Below are 24461 nucleotides of genomic sequence, written 5' to 3' on the forward strand. Positions count from 1 at the left end.
AGAATACAATGGGTGATCTCCAGGAGATTCTAACAAATCATATTGTAGATATCTAGTTAGAATGTAATAAGTACATTCATGAAAGTAGTTTCATGACTTACGCAAAGAATTCATCTCTGTAATCATGTTTAAACTGATGGATTTGCAAATCACCTACTGAATGTGATTTGCATCCCCATCACTGGTGATTTCGTTCATAATGAATATCAACCAGAAAAAAAAAGTCAAGGAAACTGCATAAGCTCCTCATTTTTTGACTCTTTTCGGATGGTGTTTCCATCCGAAACTCAATAATACATCGAAGAGATCAATGTGAGGCAATTTGGAATGTGAAAATATTTCATATCTTAAGTACATTAACATTAATAATATAATTTCAAAATAAAATACAATTTCAGTACTGCTGGCAAATAAAATGAACGTTATTTAAGTCACTGAAAAGTTTCCCGGTTCGTTTTCTTCGCTTCCTCATAACTGAGGAAGCGAGGAAAGAGCATCTTCATACGATTTCCTCCATTAGGAGACTCACTTTAGAAATGAAATAGTTAGCAGATTTATAATATTCATTAATCAGTTTACTTGGCTTTTTGTTTTATTTTTTGAATATTATGATCTATAGATCTGTTATTATACACTGATGTCCAAAAGCTAAGGACGAACTATATTTTTAATGTATATATGACAAACGTTTCTTGCCTACTGCCAAATGTGGACATAAATTTATTTCCGGCATACTAATAAATTATAGTAAACAAAAAAAGTTACAAAATCGGTACAGTTTAAATTGCAATACGCTTTTGGCAAAAATTCACAAATTTCTTAAGGACATAGTTCAGGAATTAATGTGAAGTGCTTACAGAAAGCGATGAGGAGTGACATTTGAGTATGAAATGTCCACCCTGAACTGCGATGCAATTCTCATAACGTCGTACCATGCTTAGCACCAAGTGATTCAGGGGTGAGGGAACTGGTCCACTCCTCCTTCAGGGCAAGGATAAGGCCTTTTGTCTTTTTTTTTTCTGGAAAGGAATTTCGAACAGCAACGTCTCCCCTATTCCATTCCAAACGTATTCTATGGGGTTGTGATCTGGTGTGCGTGTTGGTCATTCGATTCGATTAATATCGTCAGTCTCCAGGAATATCTTCACTGCTCGCGTAAGATGCAGTGTGGCATTGTTAGCCATAAAAATTGAATTATTTACCTACAGAACCACGAAACATTGAACATGACGTTGAAGAGCTTTGTCACAATATTATGCAGGGGTCATGGTCCCTTTTTTTTCCAGCACTTGTAGTTTGGCGTCCAGACAACACTGTATCCATGTTTCAAGAACATTTTCGCGATAGTAAGCAGTATACTACTTTTACGCCAGATCAAGTATCGTCTAGAATCGGAGGAAAGACTAAATCGACTCTCATCTGCAATGAGTACATTAGCTCATTGATGTTTTGTCCAATTTATATGGATACAACTCCACTGAAAACGTGCTTTACGATGAGCTGTGGATAAAGGGACGTATATAGGCCTGGTGGCATAACAGACTTACTTGTTGCAGATCTTGCCAGAGTTTGTCGCAAAATCCGCACACCTGTGCCTGAATGGAGCTGACCTGCCCTGGTGGGTTGTTTATGTTTTGCTGTTATAATCAAATATCGGAAAGACTTGTGTAGCTCAGTGGAAGTGACGCTTACATCCTCTGTAATAAGCAGCCCAAAGACAGACTTAAGTTCAAGTCTAGTCACTGACTGGAGGAACTTTTTTAAGACTTTCTTTGATAGGTTACCGAGTCTGACATGGGCAAGCAGGTTTTTTGTTCTTACACTAACTCAGACAAGATCATATCTGTTAGCGTTAGGTACCAAAAGATGGCAGCACTTGTTCGCCAGTCTCTTCATTGGTTGCCGATTATAATTATCTCTAATTGGCTATCGGTGAAGACTAAACTTCCAACTGAGTCTGCGAAAGCTAGATAGGGTTGAAAAGACCGCGCCTACTCCCTATACGAGAATAAATGATGTTAGCCTATTTATTATTTTATTTATTTTATTACTGAATCTGTATTCATGCTCATTGGTAGAGCGAGGAAGAATTCTTAACAAATGTCTGGAATACATTCCATTGTTTTGAAACGCTACTCAGATCCTCGATTCCACGCTATGTGATATTGCAGACTCTCTGGCAATATCAGTAATTCTGCAGCCTTTTTCAAACTTTCCAATCACTCTTCGATACTAGAAATTATCTGGATGATGCTTGGAGACATTACAAGACATCTTAGTTTGCAACTTTATTCCTTCTCAAAAAAGAGGTTCTTTTGAACACAACTCGCTTAGCACAACCTTTTTCGTTTTATCCTATTGAGTGGTTCCAAGATTTCTTTGAATGCGTTTGAAAATTTGAATGTGTACGTGATTTCTATTCGAAATCGTCAGGTATACAAATTGCTACAAGCTGATTCGTCTGAATTTGCGGTAGTAGCTTTCAGAAAGAGTGTTCGTCTCCTTTGTTTTTGGATACCAGTATATATATATACATTTTATATAATTCATTTGAAAAATTAAAAACCTCGATTTTAAATTTAGTATATTTCACCACTCGAAATTGTTCCATTTCTCTTGATGGCTGGTTTTTCTTTTCGTTTATTTTACTTTAAGAAAAGTTTATTCTCTTTATTAAGAGAATAAACTTTTCGTTTATTCTCTTAATGTGTTTTGTCTCGCTGCTATTATACATTCTGTATCATTTTCTGTAGCAACTGCTCGTACTGATATAGTAAACCTGTCGTATAAATGAGCTGCACTAGGCATTCCTTTTTATGCTATACAGTAGTTCTACTACATTAGCTGTAAACTGTCCCTATTCTTGGGAACAATTGGGAACAGTGATTCTTCTCTTTTATACTGTGTTCACTAATTAAAAGCATCAAGCCTATTGACACTAGTTAACAATCCTAGCACTAGGGGATTACCATGCAAGTAATATGAGATAGGTCAAACACATTTCTACATTTCTTTTCAGTTCTCACGCGAACCTAAGAAGAGAATATCAGATCGAAATTTCTAATCCATTCCAGCACTTCTGGCAATGCACTCAACCTTGCTGGTGATGAGAGGAGCGAGAGATCAGCTTCCTATTGATTATGTCATTTACAATTACAACACAACATAAGTACATGCATTCAGTTTCATCCAAATAATTGTCACCATATTCCATGTTACAAACATCATCTGGACATCTACGAGTAAATTAGTTTCAAAAATCCCTCATTTTCACATTATGGAGGATCCCCTTTGCTGATATTTATCATTCTTTCGGTATGCATTTGACTAAACGTGGATAAATTGATAGAAGTGGCCCAATTTCTCTATAAAATAACAGCCATTTCCTATAGGTGATGTTATATGCCTTCAATCAACATTCTAAACCTTCGAAAAGATGATATATATATACGAATCTAGATCGGCACTCTTCACCCTACGGCACATTAGTTAGCCTGCTGATCTCAACTGGGCCGTTTCCATAGAACTGTCAATGTACCGTTCGGTATGGTTTTTTTTTAAATTCCTGGAACGAGACTGGATTCTAATGCAAAGAAGCACTCTATCCATACCCAGTCCTTAAAATAACGTACTCGTAGTAGCTGCCCAATTACGTTAATTTGATTTCAAGGCCGTATCTTGCATCGATTTCCGGTAATGCACTGACGTTGCATTACCGGAAACTTTACACTACGCAGGCTAAAACCGAGCAATATACGTATGGTGATGTTTGTTTGTATGTCGCGGCACTTCCATGTAAACAAAGCTATGGAGTTCGTTACATAACGTTCTGCTCTAGCATATACGGCTGTGGAAGTGCTCAACTCATGGGTATGGAGAATCTACTGATACACGACAGCAGTGGCGCACTCAGGATATAATCTTAGAGGGGGCCCGAGCACTCAAGACTTAATCTTGGGGTGGGGAACCGAGTTGAATAGACCATTTACGAATACACACTACGCATTGTATACAACCTATGACTGAGCATCTGCAGTGATCGCCAATACATGACAAATGGTATAGAAATAGAAGACACAACATAAATTTAAAAAAATCAATTTTAATTAGGAAAAGATTTTTGGAAAATTTTCTAGTTTTTATTTCTTTTTTTTTCTTTTGGGGGAGCCAGGGCCCCTTGGCCCCTTCCCTGGGTGCGCCACTGCACGACAGCACAGCGGCAGCATGCAATCCTTTTGAGTACTTACCTATTCCTTTCCATCAGTTTTTGTCGTTTCTCAAACCGTTTCTTGGGTGTTTGCTTTCACTCCTTGTCTCTGGTGTTTCAGGTACTCTAACAACGCTGTATCACAGACATGAAATTATCGTACGAGTAATATCGCAGCCAAAGATAATACCTCCGTAGAAATGAGTTAACTCTGAATCACAATTCTTTACATGTTCTGAGCAAAATTACATTATAGAAACTTCGGAATTATATTTTTTCTACCTTTTCTGCTTTTCAAAGAACGTTTCCATTCTAAAAAATAATAATAAAATTACGTTATTTTATCATGCATTTCCTTGCTATTTATGCTTTGTTCGTAGACGTGTTTTTCCACTGTTTCGCAATATTCGAAATTTTGGAAAACTGATTTTTCAGCATATCTGGAGTATTATACAAAAAAGTACATATTTTTTTTTTTCAATTAAATATTCACTGAATTGAAACCATTCCTAATAAACATTCCACTTTGTTGGGAATGGTATTTTTTTACTACCGCGTTGCCAAGGAAAAGACAGAAATGGGCTTCAGAAATGGACTTTACAAAACCGTTTAGTCTTCTCTCAAAATTAACTGGTGCTAACAATAAATACGTTTATGTGCTATACGTTATGTGTTCATTTGCTGAGAGAGAGAGAGAGAAAGAGAGAGTTCTTGGTTCGCAATTTAGGAGACTGATGCTCTGGTGCGAAATGGCATCTATTTTGAGAAGTATGCATGTATAAGATTCGCAGGTTTTCTAATCCCCATGAATAAATCTCACTCTAATACTTTGAGATATCATTGATTCTTGATATTTCTATGAGTATTGTACTTTCTATGAGTAAAATGAATTTAATTTATTAATGTTCATTGTGAAATTTCAGTAATTAACACCACACTAAATTCTGTTTATATGCATTCTAAAATAATACATATGCATAACACAAAAACAGTTCCTGCATATTACTGGCGAAGATATTATGCTTCATTTCTCTTCGTCCACAATCTGTGTATTTGCTACAATTGACGACTGGGAGTGCGTAACAAAACACGTGATGACACCATGAGCACAGCTTTGAAAAGAGACAGGAACCGGATAACGTAACAGGTGATTCCTTCAGCTATAAGTTGTCACTGAGGAGATTTCGAAAACTGCAATATTTCTGTATCTGATATTTAAAAAAATAATAATAATAAAAGCTTTTAAATGTTAATTTGCAAATAAAAGGTTAACATTCCGAACAAAAATTTCCTGTTCCCATAAGGGCGTCAATAAATTTTGAACGAACTTTCAGCAAATGTTCAAAACAGGATCAGGATGGCATTTCACGGTGCATCCACATTGACAGCAGATTTCTCTTCGTCCACAATCTACGTGTGTGCTACAATTGACGACTGGGGGTGCGTAACAAAACACGTGATCACACCATGAGCACTGCTCTGAAAAGAGACAGATTTTATTTTCTAACATAAATTAATAACGAAATTAATAAATCAAGTTATTATTGATGATATTTTAATAATGAAATGACTTTTTTTTCTAGCGTAACTAAAACAATACTTGATGAAAATTCACGAAAACTGTGTTTATGCAAAACAGATTCTAGCGCGTTCTTTGTTTATGAAAAACACATAATACTTCTGTAATGACTGTGCTTTCTCAGTCGAATTCTTATCTGTTCTTCATTTATTAAAAGCTAGATAATCAGTGAACCCTACTCTGCAGATAACCCATAGCCTTATATCCCCATACACATCTAGTTACCAAAATGGCGGTGTCTCATCTCACTAAAATCCATTTTCCATCTAAAGACTTTCCCTAATATCCATGCCAGAAAGGGATTTAAATCTTCAGCTATAAATTGCAAAGGGAAAATGGCGTTTCCACTTGTCCAACCAAACCTAAATTCATTAAACTTATAAGGTTATTATTCTATGGCTATCTTGATAAACACCTCTTTAATTAAGGAACATACCAGAATTAGACAATTTTATTCGAAAATCTTATTCAAGAGAGGAAAGATCCTAAAGTGGATGAGAAAGAGGGATGGTCTGTTCGAAAAAAGGACGCCAACTTCGTGGACTTTGGTAAATTTAATTTTGGAGTTATGAACTGAGGAAATCTAGAAAACCAGTCGTGTCTTTATCCATTTGGAGAATGGACAAAGACACGACGGATTGAACCACATTTAAAAATATAATGTACATGAAAGAAAGAAAGAGAAATATGGAGAGAGAGAGAGAGAGAGAGAGAGAGAGAGAGAGAGAGAGAATGAGAGAGCTGCTTCTTCAGAACTCTTCATGGAACGGTTAGCCATACGTAAGTACTGTATAATCCTAAATTCATCCTCAGTCCACATCCATGAATTCATAAATCAGTTGGTTTAAGATCCCAAGTAATGGACGATCTAGGTAAGGATTTATTCTTTGTATGTCTGCTAAATAATGATAGGTAAATCCGGCAGGTTACTTAGCGTTTACCGTAACTTCACTTCGAACTAACAATCTCGACACAAAAGTACATTATCTACACTGGTGTCCAGAAACGAAGGACGAAGTACATATGAAAACAATTTTCATGAGTATAGCCAAATGAGGACATAAATTTATTGCCCGTATACTAATAAATTATATGAGACAAAAATATGTTCTAAATTTCGTACAAATTAAATTGAAATACGTTTCTGGTAAAAGTTACAAATTTCCTAAAAATATAGCTAAGGAATTGATGTACGGTGTTTCAGAATACTATGCGAGAAACATTTCAGTATGGAATATGTCTACCCTGAACCGCGATGCAGCTATCACGCCGTCTACTGTTCCTAACACCAAGTGATTCAAGAATTCTTAAGGCAAACTTCTCCTTCAGAGCAAGGGTAAGGCCTTTTTTTCTGGAGGGGAATTGCGAACCGCAATGCGTCTCTTTATTGCGTCCCAAACGTGTTCTATGGGGTTAAGATCTGGTGAGCTTGCTGGCTAAACAGTTCAAATAATATCCTCAGTCTCCAGACGTATCTGCTCGTTTACGATGTGGTGTGGCATTGGCATTCATAAAAATAATTCTTCGCCTACAGCACTACGGAACAATCGAACATGACGTTGAAGAACTCGTTGCAATATCCATAGCTCCGATCTGGCGTCAAATTGGTACTGCTTACAATCGCGAGAACGTTCTTGAAAGGAACAGATACGACAGTGCTGGGGTCATGCTGTGGGGAAGCATTATGCTTAACGGACGCACCGAGCTAAAAGTGCTGGAAAAAGCATAATGCTTCCCCACAGCATGACCCCAGCACTGTCGTATCTGTTCCTTTCAAGAACGTTCTCGCGATTGTAAGCAGTATCAATTTCACGCTAGATCGGAGCTATGGATAAAGGGACGCAGATTTACTTGTCGCAGAAGTCTTGCCACAATTTGTAACGATCTCCGGTTCCTGCTTGAATGGAGCCGACTAGCAAGCTGACCTGCCCCGGTGCGTCGATTACGTTTTGCTTTTCTAACCAGAAATCTGTCTTCATGCTCCGTGTTAGAGCGACGGCGACCTCTTATCAAACATTTGGAAAGCATTCCGGTGCTTTGAAACACTGCCCAGAGCCTGGATACAACGATATGTGAGATTCCAAGCTCTCTGACAGTATCAGTAATTCTGCGGCCTTCTTCAAGCTTTCGAATAATTCTTCCTCGCGTAAAATCATCTAGATGATGTTTGAGACATAACAAGATCTCCCAGTTTGACATTTTATTCCTTCACGAAAATAGCTTCGTTCAAAGACAATTCGCTAAGTACCCTTTTTCGTTTAATCCCGTTGAGTGCTTCCACGTGTTCCGTTTGCATGCAATTCGAAAATTTGAATATGTTCCCACTTTCTACTGACGATTTGTCAGTCATACAAATTATTTTGTATTCGTTTGAATTCGCGGTTCTAATCCTCAGAAAGAGTGTTCGTCCTTAGGTTTTGGATACCGGTGTAGCATGTAAATAAAAAATAATTTACCCTTATATGTTTTGAAATAATTTAAATATTTTACTTAAATTGCCAGCTGTGTTCCATTACTTAGGAAATCTGTTACTGTGAATAGAATATTCACAGTGACGTAATAGTTCGTTCTGTGGGAAGGTTTGTATCCCCTGCTGTACATGTTAAAAATCCAGGGAATCACTCACTCAGCGGGTATTATTTATCGAGATTATTAATCTTCAAAATTTGCATTGGATAAAAATTCATTCAGTGGTGGCAGTTCGGGGTAATCAATGTCGGGTGCTTTATGCCCAACGAATGTATCCGAGAAAGATAATTCGAAGTTTATTCGTCACGTAATCTCAAGTTTGTAACTTTGCACACTGAAAGTATTACTATTTATTCCGTCAATTAATTTTTATTTTTTATTATTTCTTCGTATTTTGTAGAAATTTTAAAAGCCTTGAGAACTGTCACTTCTAGAGCATTTTTATGAAAGATACTTCTGCATAAGTTGATCCGTTTATCAACATTACGTATAATACATATTAGTGTTGAAGTTGCTTTAGTAAAAACAGTCGATGTGAAGCCTGTTTGCTTTAAATTCATTATTATCGTTTACATGTAATCATATAATTAACTGATTTTTTGAATAAACTTACCTCTTAACAGATCTAAGGCGAAATAGGCAGCAAAAACACTTAGAAGAACGGAAATTATTAAAAGTTTCATGGATCGTGTTTTCTTAACTATCCTTCGATAATCTGCATAATATATATGAATGAGAATGTATTGCATTATATAGAATAACAGATAAGTGATTTCAAAAGTATAATGAAATAACGAAAACAGAATCACTAAATGTAGCAACAGACTTGCAGAGCAATAGTTTACAATACAATAAAATATACAATTATACTCTTGCACAGTAATAAAATATAATTACTGTGCAAGAGTATTTTAGTAATTAGTGGATTTTTATATTAACTCCATACAAGGTTACAAAACCTATGATATAACAATGGTATGAGCAATTATTCAAGGAGAAAGCATTTGTTGAAGTTGTTAATATTTATTGAAAAAGCTTGGGGGGTTGTATTCATTAGTAAAAACATTATACGACGGTTTGTCTGAAAAGTTCTCGGCCTCGACCATAGATTGTGACGCTATCCGCAAGGTTGTTTTTAAGTTGATACATCTGTCGTAAGTATCCATGTGAAATTGCAAGCCATTCTATCAAGTAGTGTGTTTTATACAGCTGTCTGAAGCAAAAGTGTCGCCTGTATCCCTTGAAATGGATACAATTGAGTATCGTGCAATAGCTTAACGCCAAACGAAATTCATTCCAAGTTCAAAAAAGTTTATGGGCACTCTTCTCTTTCGTTTTCGACAATTAAGAAATGGGCTGCCGAGTTCAAACTTGGCCGTACCAACCTTGAAGATGATCCACGTGAAGGACGTCCAAAAAGTGTAACAACACCAGAAATTATTGATTAAGTGTATGATATGATACTGGATGAACGGCGAGTCAAAGTGCGTGAAATTGCTGAGACTATAGGATTTCAAAATAACGTATAGGATATACTCGTATTTTGCATGAAGAAATGGAAATGAAAATGCTTTGCGCAAGATAGGTGCCGCGCTTGTTCACAGGAGATCAAAACCTCATTCTCATGAAAATCTCTGAACAGTACTTGGAGCATTTTAACAAGAATAAAATTGATTTTTTTTGCGTCGATTTATTACTATGATTGAGACCTGGATTCACCATTACACACCAGAATCCAAACAGCAGTCAAAACAGTGGACAGAAGCCGGTTGTTCAGCGCCAAAGTAGATAAAGTCGGTTCCATCAGCAGGAAAAGTCATGGCATCGGTGTTTTGAGATGCTAAAGGCATTTTGTTTATTTTATCTTGACAAGGGCAAAACAATAACCAGGGAATATTATTCCGATTTTGTAACCAGACTAGACGAAAAAATTCGTGAGAAAAGCCCCGGTTTGCAGAAGAAAAAAATCATCTTTCATCAGGACAATGCACCTGCCCACAAAGGCGGTTTGGCAATGAGAAAATTAAGGGATCTGCACTATGAATTGTTGGAACATCCACCCTATTTCCCAGATTTGGCTCCCTCTGACTTCTATCTCTTCCCAAATTCTCTAGTCCAACCTCTCAGCATAGTAAAGATTCAATAAATATTTTGGAATATCTTCGGTTTGAATTAAATTATATCATTATTCTCTTAATAGATGAGCCTCTGTAGCTCACTCGGCGTGGACGAAACTCATTGGTCGGAAAGACGTGGGTTCGATTCCCATCCGTGATGTGAGGAATTTTATCTGGTCTTTTTCGACGAAAGATGAGTTTGTCCATCTCTAGATCTAGATGCATGATTCTCATCGGTGAAATTAAAGTTGGGTATAGGTACAATTAATATGATATATTGTGTTCATAGTGATTGGCAGCTAAACAGAGTTGTTATATGTAAAGTTATTAATGTGTTATTTCGTGTACGATATTACAATTTTTTTTATCTCAACCCCAAATACAAGCAGTGAAAATGCTGTTACACAATAGTGGGAAAGACCATTATTGTATATTAAAGAATAGTGCTGTCTGGGGGAAGGGGGTTAGTGAGAATGCAATCTTCTTAACATATTTCTCGGAAATATTGGGGTCGTATTCATCAGAGAAAATTGTATAACGAAAGCTATTCCAAAGAATATAAGAATTTGACGGAATGAAGGCAGAAAATAAGAAATTGATGCAATGTATGTGGAGCTGAAGTATGTATGGATGGTGACATGTGGTTTCTCTTGTTTTATATGAAAGCAGAGGAATGACAGTGGACACTTAGGTGGAGAAACAAATACTCATAAATATCCGTAGAATGCGCGTGATGCAGAAACAGAAGAGCAGCGATTATAAAAGTAGCTGTAATAAAGTCGATGCCGAAACACGGCGTCTATTAGAAAGGGGTTGGAGGGGGTTTATGAGAGGGGGTTCATCTATTAAGCGGACTGCCCTCTTCTACTTACAATCGGGAATCCTTAAAGACGTCTTTCCAGCATTACCTAAATATCAGAAGAATATCCAAAGTTTAGTCGAATTTTAGATTTATAGAATGTTATGAAGTTGAGCAAGGGAGACGTGGTCTCGTGAACTAAAAGAATAAATATTTTTTAAAACCCAACCCAAAAAGAGTAAACTGATTTTGACTGTTGATAGAACACAATAAATAGTAAGAGGGGTAGAAGTAAAATCTTTCTTTCGGGTAATAAGACATGACTGTCTTTTGATAGCAATAAAAACTCACTGGATTATCTTCACCTCACTCGGGAAAGGTTATGGAAATCACTGTTTAAGATATTGTTATGGAAGACCTTGAATTGAGTTCTGTTGAACTTTGCTTGAAATTAATTGTGTTGTTTGAACTTGATTAAGTTTTCCTTTGAGGTAATTCAGATATATTCTTTGTACACGTATTATTAATAAAGATACTAATCAATGATTCAGGTGTTTTCAGTGCCTAGCCTAGAATAAAATGCAGTGCTAAATAATGCTAAGATGGATAAGATGTAAATATGTGATGCCAGATGTGGAATCACTACGCTGGTTTTAAACAAGGAGGCCTCAAGTGACCTCGAAAGAGTTTCAGTCGTTTGGTGTCTAAGACAGCATTTCTCAATTCTTTAACTCTTTACAACTGTTGGTAATAATGCACGATAGCCTGACCTGCTTTTGCGTGTAGGATGAATTAAATCATAGTTTCAATACAGCACAAGCGCACGCCTAATCTGCCAAGTCAAAGGAGTCACGTTTACCGAAAATGACATCCTTACAACGAGAAGGATGAATGTGGTTCCTACTTTTTAGCTTCTAATTGAAAATTTAACTGAACCTGATGCCATTTCTTAGAAGCACTCACCTATCAGATGAAAATGTGCAGAATTTGAAATCAGTAACTATATATTTATACCAACCGATTAATGCCACTTAATATTATTAAAAGTGATTGTAAAATTCAATTAATTAATTAATTTAGTTGAAGTCATCGCTTGATACCGCTAAAATGAAAAATTGGTGTGCTGTTTATTATTATTATTATTATTATTATTATTATTATTATTATTATTATTATTATTATTATTATTATTAACATAAACATAACCTAAACATTATTAAACATAAATATTGCAAACGAAAACCAGAACAACATTGTACAATACCTAGACACGCTTTCCATGTATAATCTAATAGCAACAATAACATCATGTACTAGAGAAGAAATATTCGGAAATACTATCACTGTCTCTTGTCTAGATCATATAAATGTCCGAGCACCACCAAACAGTTACACTGCATCAGTCATAAAGTGCAAAGTAGCAGACCATTACTTAACCGCTCTAAACCTGCACACCAAGACAATATCAATGCAATGTCCCACAGAAGAAAAGCGACAAAAAACAATAATAGACAAAGACGTAGTCAACTACGAAATAAGAAAAACCAACTGGGAACACCTGGCATCAGATTCAGCAAATATCTTATACAACAACATTAAACTCACTCTGGAGGAAATATATAAGAAAGCTACAAAAAAAGTCAGAATTCGTTCCAAAACAACATAAAATCATTGGCAAACACGAAACTTAATCCTAGAAATACACAGAAAGGACGCTTTATGGAAAGAGTTAAAGCGATATCCAAATAACACAGGTTTAAAAACTGAATATAAGATAACAAGGAATCGTCTTACAACACAAATCAGAAATGCAAAAAGAAGCTACTACAGAGACAAAATAACCTCTGTACAAAACAACATGAAACAAAACTGGCATCTGATCAATGAGATACTAGATTGTGTTTCCAACACCACAGCCTCCGAAACCATAAAACACAGCTTCATAAAAGACGCAAAACCTATCCAACAACTAGCAAATGACTTTAACCAATACTTTGCAGACTCCATCCAAGAACTGTACAGAAATATTCCCCAATCACAAAACGTGACCCTCCACTTGGACCACAATCAAAACAGGCATTATGGTTCCCAACCATAAAAGAAGCAGAACTTCTCTCTGCAATATATCAAATCAAACCAAACAAAGGCCCAGGAATTGGTGGTATAAGAGTTAAAGATATAAAGCAACATGCAACTAGTTTAAGTCCTATCCTACTAAAATTAATAAATAAAATATTTTAAAACAGGACAGATACCAAGTATGCTAAAGACCGCCATAATCATACCCATATTCAAACATGGAAAAAGAAATTTAATCAGCAATTACAGATCCATAGCAACATTACCAATTATCAATCAAATTATGGAGCGGATCATACTGAAGAAACTCAAAGCATACACAGAGACCTTTCATATTATCCCCAAAACACAATATGGGTTTCAGAAAAATAAGGGAACAACATCTCTCTTCGAAGACATTACAGACGTAATTAATACCGCCTTAGACAAAAACAAAATTGCCATGGTAGTCTTTGATCTAACTAAAGCATTCGATACACTCACACATCAAACCTTGTTAGAAAAGCTAAGGGATGTTGGAATAGACGGGCATCTTCACAGGTGGTTTACAAACTACCTGCAAAATACAAATCATATCCCACGTATCGGGTTAAACCGAAGCAGAGAGCTACCAGTAACCGGGTGCCACAGGGAGATGTACTCTCCCCAACTCTATTCGACATTTACACGCACGATATTAATCAGCTCCCACTCAAAGGTAAGATATTCCAATACGCAGACGATACAGAAATAATATCCATCCATAATAACGCAAGCATAGCCCCAACAAATATGCAACATGACATAAATCTGATCATAGCCTGGCTCACGAAAAACTCCATACACCTAAACTCAGAAAAGACAAAATTGATGATATTCAGAAATCCACTGACTCAACCAGCTGATAACAAATATATAACCATCCAACATCCACTTTCCAACATAAAAAACACACAGAACAACAAAACCACTACTATCACTCAGGTTGAAACAATACGATACCTTGGAATTTACTTCGATGCAGATATGAACTGGAATAGCCACATAAACCATCTACACATCAAACTCCAAACAATAAGTGGCAAACTCTACAGGTTAAAAGACAGTTTCCATACGCCTAAAAACACTAATATACAAAGCACTATGCCAAAATATACTAAGATACGCTATAACAACGTATGCTTTCTGTGCAAACTACAAATGAAATAGATTAATGTCGCTACAGTACAAAATGATAAAACTGATCTTTTGGGAACAAAAAGAAAATAACGACTTTATATACATTGCAATGTCAGAACACAAAATACTGACAGCAAAACATTTATGTCACTATGCAACTTTGCTAAAACATTATTTCGATGCCATCTACAGGACAGTCAGAAATACATACCGTATAACAAGACCTCAGACAACTAATTATATCACATATAAATACAATAATCACTACGGATAGCCACGCTAAACTTCTACATCCCAGACATGATAAACAAATTACCTTTTCAATACAGAAACCTTACAAACTACAATAGCTTGAAAAGAGCTCTAAGGATATACTATGAACAAGAAACACGCACCCAAAATACCATACAAACTTAATGAAACACAAATATTCGTTCAGGCTTCCAGTTCAGCGACGCATCAATACATTCCAAGTTATTGTGTGTGGGGGGGGGGGGGGGGGTGCGTGTCTGTGTGTGTGTGTGTGTTTGTTTGAGTGCGCGCGCGCGAATTTCTCAATCATAGATTTCGTAGCTTCCCAACACAGCAAAAAAAAAAAAAAAAAAAATACATAATAACCAACTGGTGTCATATAAGCTTCGAGGATGAAAGCAAAGAAATTAGTTCTCATCCAAGGTGTATCATATGTAACCAAATGCATGTAATGTACGTATCACATGAAAAGATGAAAACCAATGTATGTAATGTATGTATTATATGTAAACCAATGTAGGTAATGTAAATATCACATGTAAACAAATGTAAGTAATGTATCATATGTAAACAAATGTATGTAATGTATATAATTACTGTAACAAATATATGCAATGTAAAAAAAAAATTCTTTTAAATGTAAATCGTGAGTTTACACTGTATGTTTGTGAGAATAAGGAAATATAATATTTAGATTGTATATGTGTAAATACTGTTGTATAATCGCACCTTTTCAAACTTGAAAAAAAAAATAGTAAACTACAACATGTAATATTATACAACTTATGTAACTCTGAACAATATAACTGTAAATTATTATTATGATTGTTATATAAAAAAAAACTGTTATCATCATTACTATTTAAATCTCATTATATGTAGCTCAAAGTGCTGAACCTTGTAAAATAATATACTGAATAGATGATCATTGTACATATGTAAATATTTGAAAGAACAATAAAAAATAAAAAAATAAAAAAAATAAATAAAATTATATAAAAAAAATTAAAAAATTATTATTATTATTATTATTATTATTATTATTCGTGCCACCTCCAAGGAGTCCGAGGAAATCATCGCCGGAGGACACCTATTATACAACTGTCTCCACCATTACACCTCTACTCCAATCATCTCCATCAACGCCATCTACCGCCCACCACCACATATATCGTTCATATAAATGTTGAATATAGTTCACGAGAGAACCGATCTCTGTTGTACTCCACAGGTTACTGGTAGCTCTCTAAGGCAGTTTCACTAGATATATGGGATCTGTTTTCTATTTTGAAGGTCGTTTCTAAACCCCCTGTGCAGAGGCCCATCTATTCCAACATGTTTTAGCTTTTCTAATAAGGTTCGATGTATGAGCGTGTCAGATTCTTTAGTCCAATTGATATAGACTACCACGGCAATATTATTTTTATCTAAGGTGGTATTAATTACGTCTGTAAAATCGTTCAAGAGAGATGTTGTTCCCTTATTTTTCTGAAAACCGTATTATGCTTTGGGAATAATATGAAAGTTCTCTGTGTATGTTGCGAGTTTCCTTGGTACGATCCGCTCCATAATTTGATTAATACTCGGTAATGTTGCTATGGAACTGCATTACTGATTAAATTTCTTTTTCTATGTTTTTTTTTTTCGTGTTGTATATGAATATGATTATGACCACCTTTAATATACTTGGTATTTTACCGGTTATAAATATTTTATTCATTAATTTTAGTAGGGCAGGGCGCTATTTGCGTGTTGCTTGATATCCTTAGGTATTATATCTTCGATTCCTGAGCTTTTGTTTGGTTTGATTTGTTGCATTACAGAGAAAAGTTCTGCTTATTTTATGACTGGGAACCGTAATGTCTGTTTTGCTTGTGGTCCAAGTGGAGGATCACGTTTTTTTGTTTGGCGGAATATTTCTCTGTAGTTCTTGGATGGAGTCTACAAAGTACTGGTTAAAGTCATTTGCTGGTTGTTGGATAAATGTAGCGCCTTTCATGAAATTGTGTTTTACGGTTTCAGAGGCGGTGGTTTTCGGAGCACAATCTAGCATCTTGTCGCCAGGTTGGTTTCGTGTTGTTTTCTGTGAAGGTTAATTTGTCTCTGTAGTAGTTTCTGTATTTGTTATTTGCGTTGTAAGGCGATTCCTTGTTATCTTATATTAGGTTTTTAAAACTGCGTTATTTGGATATCGCTATAATTGTTTCTTTGTTTCTATAGGATGTCCTTTCTGTGTATATCCAGAATTATGTTTTGCGTTATCAAAGGATTTTGTCTTGTTTTTGAAAGAATTCTGACTTTCTTTGCAGCTTTCTTATATACCGGGTGATTATAAAATAACGTCAAGTGTTCAGAGCCCTCTAGCGAGTAATGTATTGGACGAAACACACCAATATTCGGTAGACGTACACAGTAGAACATGGGGATTCGATTTAACGCAAAACGAATAGTACCAAAAGTCGCCAACAGGGGAAATTTTGGCGCTGCTAAATTCATTTTAGTAGGTATGACTAAATGGCAAATGAGAGACAGCACACATCAATTTCATACCGTTTATTGTTAATTACAAAATGAGATTCAATATGACCACCATGTTCCAGGAACTGCATGTGGTGCACGACATTTTCCACAGTGGCTCGCAACATATCGGAATTGATTTGTCTCTCACGTGTAACGTTATTCAATCTTTCCAAGTTGGAATATCGGGTACATGTTCTTGATACACAATGCTTTTAAGAAATCCCCACAGCCAAAAGTCACAAGGATTGAGATCAGGCGATCTCGGTGGCCATGGCGTGGGAAATGCACGACTAATGATTCTTCTGTCAGAGAAATGTTGTCGCAAAACACGCTGTACCTGAAGTCCGATGTGGGGTGGTGCACCATCCCACATCGGACTGAGACATCCTCTCTGAGACATCGAATTGAGACATCCTCTTTGCTGCAGTTGTGGAACCACAAAGTTCTGTAACATATTGGCATACCTGTTAGCATTGACGGAACAGGTCACTGGTTCATTTTGGCGATTTTCCTCGTAAAAGTATGGACTGATGATAAAAGATGCCGTAAATCTGCACCACACTGTGACTTTGGGCGAGTGGATAGGCATCTGCAAACAAACCTGCGGATTAGTTGCAGCCCAAATGCAACAGTTGCGTCTGTTAATATCGCCGTTCAAATAAAAGTGCGCTTCGTCACTCCATAAAATCTGCCACGGCCATGCATCATCCACTTCAATGCACGCTAAGAATCTCAAAGATAAGTCGATTCGTGTGGTCGCATCACCAGGGCTCAATTCTTGAACATATAAACTGATTTTATAGGGGTAAAACTTCAACATCTGATGTAGAATTTTCCACACCGTTGTGTATGCGATATTCGTTTGCCGGGATATTGCTCGTGCACTGCTGGTACCCTACACATTCGTCATCTCCTGTTCCACAATAGCAGTTGCAACTTGTTCAACTTGTTGGTGATTGGTTGGTTTGCATCCCCTGCCTACCTGCACTGCTAGAGTTCCAGTAGTTTCAAATCGCCGAATCAGTTTTCGTGAATTTGTTACGCTAATCGGTCCTTTTCGTAAATTTTTCATACGCCGAAAATCACGAAGACAAGCACTGGCATTATTGTTCCGCTGATAATTTGTTTGACTTTGTTTGAGCGTGCTTTGTTTGACTAACAAAGCACGCTCACGTAAGGTAAGAGGCAACGAAAAACAGTTCGTGTATGAATGATAAGAAATCTTACAGACTTTCCTTTTATTGCATGATCGCTCACAAGAAACGCGATAATGCAAATTAATGCATTTTACTCGGTAAACAGCCAGTCCAGAAACAAAGAAAATGCACAAGCCAATTAAAAACTAAGAAACAGAGTTATCGACATGTTAAATCCTGACGTACCTCAACAAAGAAATTAAAGATATTATAGAAATAAAAAATAATATAGATGATAAATAAAAAGGTATGATATACTTATTGTGTAAACTTATACGAAAGAGATAATGAATTTGCAAGCATACGTAAATAACAGTAGCAAATTAAAGCCATAACATTAGATAAATTAATTAAAATTCTAAAGAAAAAGAATAAAACAGCAGCAAATGTTTGAATAAACATGGAATTATTTAAATATACTGACTTGGTGCTATATAACAGATTATTAAAAATCTATAGAGTAAAATTGTGCAGTTATGAACAGTTCTAGAGGACAGGAAGAAATCCATTATGTTGCGTATTTTCCGAAAACGGAGTATAAATGGAGCAGTATAATTGATTTCTTTCGGTCATCTAGAACTCTTTAACTGCAAAATTTTACTTTATAGATAGGAAGAAAAAAAAATCCAAGGAAAGAAGAATCTAAAACGTTTTTCACGTATTGATTGTCTTCACTTTATCACAACTAATTTAAAAACAAAGAGAATTAACGCAAATATTCCTGTCAATATTCGTAGATTATGAAAACACTTTGAGCTGAAAAGAAGAAAATGTTTAGAAATATTAGTTAAAACTGAGTTATCTCTACAATTAATAAATTCATTGGAAATATATACGAAAATAATACCACAACAGTAAAAGCCAGTGACACATCTACAGAATTAATAAAAAATACAGTGAAATACATGACTTGTCTCTGTTCCTTTTTAATGCATAGATTAAATTAATATCTCATTAATGTAGGGTGAGTCAATATGATGTGAGCGACTTCTTCCTATTTTTACGAAGAAACGATTAGTGATTGGAAAATGCAACATGCAGTAATTGAAAAAAGAAACTCGAAGAGTTTCAGATTACGCAAGATTACTCTCATTCAGCAAGATGGAGCACCGCCGTACATTCATCACGAAATCATGTCTCTGAACATCTATCTTCCTACCAGACAGATAGGCCGAATGGGTGCTAGAGCCTGGCCTGCACGGTCACCGGTCCTTGCGCCTCTAGATTTTTTCCCTCTGGAGGTATGTAAAGGACAAAGTTTATGTGCTGCCTTTTCCACAAAACTTGATTGATCGGAAGGATCGCATACGCAGAGCTTTAGAAACGATTGATCATCAGATGTTGGTTTCTGTGTGGCAAGAAGTCACGTATCGTTTTGAGCTCTGCTGTGCAACTGTGGTGCGTACATTGAACTTTTAGAAATCAGGTACAAAAACTATTTCAGTTACTATTTCAACTTATACATGTTTCATATTGTTCTGTTCAATATTTTTTGTTTGATTATATATATATATATATATATATAATCCTTTTTATCCCTATAAGGAGTAGACGAGGCTCATTTACCCCTAGTTTCTTGTTCCCCACCCCCACCCCCCCAGAAAAACTTATTTGCTGCGGAAAGACCCTGGAAACCCTCATCTAGATATGAAATATGGAACTCTCTTTTTTCAAGCCGCTTCAGGCCCTCAATAAGCAGGGAGATGGTCTCAGATTGGGTGACGAAATTCATCTCTCATCTGAAGGTAATCATAAACGTCCATGCGTACAACAGGATTCGAACTGGTATCCTGTTGGTTGCAGAGCAAATACGCTAACCACACAGGCAACCAGGCTGGCAAGGTTTTCAATTTGCTCAAAGAATTTCAACCCAATCAGACTAAACTGAAAGGGAGTTTGTTTGAGGGGCTTAAATTCTTCGCTTTCAGGATTGCATCTAAAGACTGCATCGATTTCGATCCAATTCAAAAGATGGTCATTTCGTATATCGCTCAAGACATCCTATGGATATCAATGTAACTGGACCCAAAATGGAAGCGAATGTATAAAAGAGAGAAGAAGAAAGTAAAATGCTACACTCATTCCTCCCTGTTGCATACTTCAAGCGATTTCGACCAATTATCCCATCACTGCTTTATCTACTTCATCTAATATATAAACGATATCTCCTAAAAATAATCTCTTGTATAACGCTAATTCTACAAAAAAGACCTTATGCTTTTGACTAGTGTTTTACTCGCAGACTAGAGAACATTTTTATATGCTTTTTTTTCAGCTACTTCTGAAGTTTTTTTATCTTTGACGCAGATTAGGAAGGAGATAATACGCAGAATAAAGATAATACGTTTTCCTTCAGAATAGGCTTTCAATAGAGATTTTGAATGGATGGACATAGGTTCGAATCCTGTCTATCTAGGACAGAAAGAAACTTTAATAAGGGCTTTTGTATTGAAGGTGAGTTTCCCAGTTTTCACGTCGAAGTGGTAGTTGGTTTTTTCTCGAGAAACTTCAATTTTTCATTTCTAAAAAATGAAAGGAAAAAAAAAGAAAGAAGAAACTGATTGGAGAACATGCAATTAACATGCATGAAACATTGACCACATGACAATTAATGGTACAGTCCAGTAAACTGGGCAGTATAAATCATATTATTTCTCACAAAAATATTAATATTTAGGAATAGAAATGCGGGCGGCTACAGTTCTGTGCGTATCCTTGTGGACCTTTCTGTATGGCAGCTAGAAATCGCACTGATTTTCCTCTGCTATCAGCTAATATCCATAAAGTTTAGATTATCTCCTTTGGGGAATAAAAAGGCATTAAGGAGTTACTTTTATTAGGATGTACATTCCTATAAAATTCGGCCAATTACAGCAGCAGTAATAATAATAACACTACAAATAAAAATAATGACATCAAAACATGCTTCTGAATTGCAACTAATTTGTTGCTTTTTTTAGACTAGGCTTACGCTTCTCACGTCAGATATCTTTGAAATAATAATTTGATTAATCCCTTTTTATTGGTATGTTCTAAAATACCTGATTTGGCTATCACAAGTATTGATAGCGAAATCCTCAAGAAAAGACGCACGCATTCTACACTGTTACTAGCTCACCGCTTTAACTAACTGCCATAAGTTCCTCACACCCCATCTTGGTACGTTATCATGAGCAAGGGCGATACTGCCGCTATAAAGCACAGTGCTGGTTACTGCAAATGAAATCAGAATAGCCTTACTTTTTTAAAAAAAAAATCTATATAAAATAAAGAACGAATATTGGCTTACCTTATTCTTCTTACTATAATCCTTCATACCACGATAACAACAACAACAAATAACTTGAATACAATTTCACAAGAACAGTGTTCTTGCATCACGCAATTTCCACTATACTGAATGAGGTCATCGCGTTATCTCTCAGTAAAATAAGTAAATTCCTTGACGTCTCCGGATATGTCAGGGAACTCGTTTCCTGTAGGACTGGTTTCAAGCTGTGAATTATTTATTACGTTAGTTCACTTTTCTTGCACGTTGTTCTATCCTAATTTAAATGCCATCTATTTGAGACAAAAAGCGGCGGTGGAAGTTATTAATGCTTATATTGAAGCTTTTAGGTGCGATATTAGATGAAAAGGATTTGTATTTTTTGGTTGGAATTTTCAGATTTTTAATCTTTTTCGGTATATATATATATATGTATAATATGTATTTATGTATATATATTTGTTTTTCAATTTATTGCAATTTTGGAATTGTTTTGTGATTTTCGTGGAAGATTTTTACTGCAATGTCACGTACATTAACATACATAATTTTTATATCATTCCCACCCAAGAACGGTTACAGGCCACAATAATCCCAGAATCCCGCATTAAAGACCAAACATAGAACTTGATGAAGCCACTTCAGGACTTGAGTTAGCAGTGTGGCGGCTTCACATTGAACGACAAAATCTTAATAGCATAACTGAAGAATTTTGCAAACATACCATCTCCTACTCTTCATTCCGAATCATGCTACAGCGAGATTCGGAATGGAGAGTGGGAAATGTTATCCCCTCAACCACTCAGGACAGCATAGTGTGGAAGCCTATGATAACATCTCATTCGAATCAGTAAACTAAGCCCAAAATATTGGGAATTTACCAAGTATTAAAGTATTAAATTACTGTGTGGGGAAATTATTTTCATCAGCTGCCCATATTTCGTCTTTATAGTACTTTCTGCGATTTCTATTTCTTCCTCTTCACCATGCATGCTCGACGCGGTAATTAACTAGGGAGCAGCAGTACCTCATCCGACAGTAGATAGAATGCGCAGGCAGAACCCTCATAGTAACGCTTTATAAGACTTCCAACCCGTGGCGTATACTGCGGCTTAATCTGTCAGATCATGTTTGAGTGAGTCCAGATATACCAATATACTGTACAGTGGACACTTTTGAGGGGGCATCATATACAAGGTCAGGTATACAAGGGGTAGTGCACGTCATTAATATTCATTTATGTTTAACCTCCGGTTGTGCAAGTTGTATCTTTTACGTTTTTTTTAAGTAGTTTGTTTTGTTTTTTGATAGGTTTGTCTCTGTCATTTTCGAAAGAATAGGCCGGCGACGTTTTTCAAGAACTTTTAATATAAAACAGTTGTTGACAATGCTAGGGGACAGCAAAGTTTGTAAAAGAACTTACATTGTATTTCTGCAGTTCTTATTTTCCCGATTCACGCAATCTTTATTTTAATGTTAACCCGTAATTTATCCGGAACAAGACAGAAATCAATCAAAAGTAGCAGTTTGAAGTATAACAGATGATTTCCAGATTTCCACATTTTACATTTAAATCAATGAACGGTTTGCAAACAAAAAAGAGACATTTTAGATAAGTCACACACAAATTCTTTTGGTTTTGATTCCGCAACGCTTATCGATATTTCTATTGTTCCTGCCAAGCACAAACAAAGCAAAACAAAAACAAAGTATGCTATGTATAAGAGATCAATTACCGTACATAAAACGTCGGTAACAATACTAACTGAAAAAATGAGTTATTTATTAATAATACAGCCAAATGCTATGTTATTAATAAATAAAAATATCGGTCACTATGAGGGCAGAGAGAGAGATACGCAGTTTGTTCACTTCTGAGAGTAGTTCAGTTCGAAACAGTGAATCCCTTTACAAAATTCATTCATTTAGCTCATTTTTCAGTCTCTCCTGCCGTATAAAAACGGCGTCATATAAAAGCAAAACATAGCTTATTTACATCGTACCATTCATAAGAATATATAACAAAAAGGGGTGGAAAATTAAGTTTAAAAGTTAAGAAATATGTATGTGAAAACTCAGATCTCGAAGAGAGAGAGAGAGAGAAAGTTAAACATCATGAATTGTTATCATACCGTAGAATTTACTCAGTTTGCAATTTTCCTTTCTCATGAAAATGATTTCAGTTAAATATAACGGAGTTTAAATCAGAGGCACATGTTTCTAAAAACGAAAGCTAAAACCTGGTTCTGATATATACTATTGCAAAACTGCTAAGTACTGGTAGTGGTATCATATTTATTCTATTTCACAGTCTCTCAATTAGAAAGATTTTTTTTCTTTTATAACATTTATAACTTCTCTCTCTTTCTCTCTCTCTCCCTCCCTCTCTCTCTGTATGCGCGCGAGGGCGCGCGCGCGCGCGCGCGTGTGTGTGTGTGTGTGTGTGTGTGTGTGTGTGTGTGTGTGTGTGTGTGTGTGTGTGTGTGTGTGTGTGTGTGTGTGTGTGTGTGTGTGTGTGTGTGTGTGTGTGTGTGTGTGTGTGTGTGTGTGTGTGTGTGTGTGTGTGTGTGTGTGTGTGTGTGTGTGTGACATAGACTTGGGTGGTCTGAAAAGTTCTCGGCCTCGATCATGAATGGGAAAACTATCGGCAAGATGTTTTTTTCTAAGTTGGCACATCAGTCGTATGCATCCATGTGAAAATGCAAGTTTTTCTATCAAGTAGTTTTTTTACACAGCTGTCGGAAGCCAAAGTGTTGTCTATATCCCTTGAAATGGATAAATTTGAGTATCGTGAGGTTATAAAATTCTTTGTAAAAG

At 36.0% G+C, this 24461-nt stretch overlaps 1 long non-coding RNA gene across 1 annotated transcript; it reads right to left on the reverse strand.

The window, feature by feature from the left end:
• Window positions 1–5133: 5133 nt before the first annotated feature.
• LOC150108829 (uncharacterized) lies at window positions 5134–21787 on the reverse strand. Its single transcript, XR_016549340.1, has 3 exons — window positions 21666–21787; window positions 8869–8970; window positions 5134–5686 (listed from the first exon to the last, which is right to left on the reverse strand). It is a non-coding gene; the product is annotated as an uncharacterized LOC150108829 (long non-coding RNA).
• Window positions 21788–24461: the final 2674 nt, after the last annotated feature.

The sequence above is a fragment of the Typopeltis vanoorti genome, chromosome 2, assembly GCF_054136105.1.
Source record: "Typopeltis vanoorti isolate ZY-2024b chromosome 2, IOZ_Tvanoo_1.0, whole genome shotgun sequence".
NCBI classification, from domain to species: domain Eukaryota; kingdom Metazoa; phylum Arthropoda; class Arachnida; order Uropygi; family Thelyphonidae; genus Typopeltis; species Typopeltis vanoorti.